The 2,619-nt window shown below is 37.4% G+C and overlaps 1 protein-coding gene across 1 annotated transcript in view; it reads left to right on the forward strand.

The window, feature by feature from the left end:
* Positions 1–2,619, forward strand: part of DCAF8 (DDB1 and CUL4 associated factor 8) — a 74,447-nt gene that overhangs the window by 40,871 nt on the left and 30,957 nt on the right. The window lies entirely within an intron of this gene.

Raw genomic sequence — 2,619 nt, forward strand, 5'->3', positions numbered from 1 at the left:
CTAATAGGTGTTTACTGTATTCTCATCTAATTTATATTTTCTTAATTATTAATAATGCTGGGGATCTTTTCAAGTGATGATTATTTAGTTGTGATGGTTTTAAATATATTCTGGTTCCTGTCCTTTATCAAGTATGTGTTTTGCAGATATTTTCTTCCAGTCTATAGCTTGTCTTTTCATTGTCTTAACAGTGTCTCTTGAGATTTTAATTTCGATAAGTCCAATTTATTAATTTTTTTCTTTTGTGCTTTTTGTGTCCTGTCTTAAGAAATAGTTGCCTAACCCAAGGTCATGAAGATTATTTCCTTTGTTTTCTCCTGGAAGTTGTATTGTTTTAACTTTTATGTTTAGGTCTGTGATCCACTTTGAGTTAGATTTTGTTTATTCATATGGGTTGAAGTTCTTTTTTTTTTTTTGGTAGTTGGGTGTCCAGTTATTCTAGTACAGGTTGAGCATTCCAAATCTGAAATCGAAAATACTCCGAAAGCTGAAAGTTTTTGAGCACCAGCATGGTGTGCAAAGGAAATGCTCATCCGGGGATTTTGGATCTTTGGGTTTGGGATGCTCAACCAGAATAATGCAAATATTAAAAATCTGAAATTCAAAACACTTTTAGTTCCAAGAATTTCAGATAAGGGATACTCAACCTGTATACATGGTCTCTTGTATGTACAGATTTTTTTATCAGTATTAGGGGGAAAAATCATCCCCAGTGGTTTTAAACAAGAGATGCTTGGTACCTCTCTTATGAAGTACTCTTATCCAGTGTATTAACTCTGCTCTTACTAAGACAAGAAAAATCTAGGTCACTGGAATTTCCTGGTGGAATTAAAATGACACCTGAGTCTTTTTTCCCCATCCTCCAATAGTTTACTCTTTAACTTTCAGTTTGGCAGGGGTTTATCGTTATTTTTAGAGTACAGGCGGGTAGAGTTAATCTAATTAAACTCCTCCAGCTACCTTGGGCAGTGAGCTCAACAGCTCTTCCTAGCTCAGCATGGTTTGCTCTGGACTGGATTTTACATGGAAGTTAATCAAAGTAAAAACAGTGAATTTGTTGGGAATATAATGCATTGAAGAATGAAGGAGATAGTTTGGATTTGGGTCAAATATGGTCTCTAACCTCAGATTATATTCTTTGGTGATGGAAAAGATTCTAGAATGGCTCCTATACTGGGCCTAGGGCACAGTCATAGCATCTCTGCCTCCTTTAATTTGGCCATTGTCTAAGCTCAGGCTGCCATAACAAAATACTGTAGACAGGGTGGCTTAAATATTAATAATGGAAATTTATTTGTTCATGGTTCTGGAGGCTAGAAGTCCAAGATCAAGGTGCCAGCATGGTTGGTTTCTGGGGAAGGCTCTCTTCCTGGCTTGTATCTAATCACCTTTTTGCTATTCCTCATGTGGTGGGGGCTCGGGGGAAGTGGAGGAGAATTCCCAGGAATGAGAGTGTGTGTGCAAACTCTCTGATGTCTCTTATAAGGGCACTAATTCCATCAGAGGGCTTCCACCCTATAACTTCATCTAAACCTTAATATCTCCCAAAGGCCCCATCTCTAAATACGTCAGCTTGAGAGTTATGGCTTCAGCATATGAATTTGGGGGTACAGTACAGAATTCAGTCCATAGCAGGCAGTGACTCTGATTTCTGCACCAGAGTTGAAATGGTTTTAAGTTTCTTCATTTCCATTGAAATTTACATTGTAAGCATAACAACTCATCCCCAAAGTAGTTGTGTTTTATTATTGTCATCATTTTTGGCTTTCTAAAGAATTAGTCCCCCAAAGTGGAAATTTATATACCCTCTAAGGGGTATGCAAGATGATCCAGTGGTATATAGAAAAAGAATGTTGAAATAGCTATTTTTTTCTAGAAAAATTAAGCTAAATGTTTAATGTGAGTTGATTGTGTGTATGTACATGAATGTACACACATATTGAGGGTTCATGCTCAAAGTTTACACTGGTAGAGATTCATAATCAAAGTTTTGAGACCATTGCTCTAGAATACCCTTCTGCAGAAATTTTAACATTTGATTCTATTTATCTGTATCATCTCTGGAATTCGGACTTTATAGACAAAGTATGAAAATGAATAGAGAAATGAATTCCAGAGACAATTAAGAAGCTCATCCAAGGGTACAGAGAATGCTAATGGCTTAGTTGATACCAGAACCCTGGACTTCTAATTTTCAGTCTAAGACTGATTTTGCTAAACTCTGTGACTTCCAAAAATGTGACTTTTAGAAGCTATCTGCTTATCAACTCAGTGATTAAAGAGGGTTGACATAAGCATCCACAGGGTTTTCTCTGCTTCTGCAATAAATTCTGTCGACTGTTTTCCTCAAAGAGAAGATCCCTTCTTGGAAGAACCTTAAACCAATTTTTCCAAAAGACTACTTTGCAGTATTTGGGTGCGGGCTGACCCTCATGGCTCCCTTTTTCCCACTTCTCAGAGCTGAGTAGGAGTTTAGGCTTTGGCTCCTCCTGGTCATGGAGGCTTGGAAAGCACATGTGTTTTCTAGAGCAATTACAAGTTTAAAGTTCAGGCAGTCTGGGCTCCTGGAGGAGTTGATATTTAGTTTTGAGAAAGGTGTTCTGGAGCAGCTTTTTTTTT

The sequence above is a fragment of the Propithecus coquereli genome, unplaced genomic scaffold (assembly GCF_000956105.1).
Source record: "Propithecus coquereli isolate 6110/MARCELLA unplaced genomic scaffold, Pcoq_1.0 Scaffold74, whole genome shotgun sequence".
NCBI lineage: Eukaryota > Metazoa > Chordata > Mammalia > Primates > Indriidae > Propithecus > Propithecus coquereli.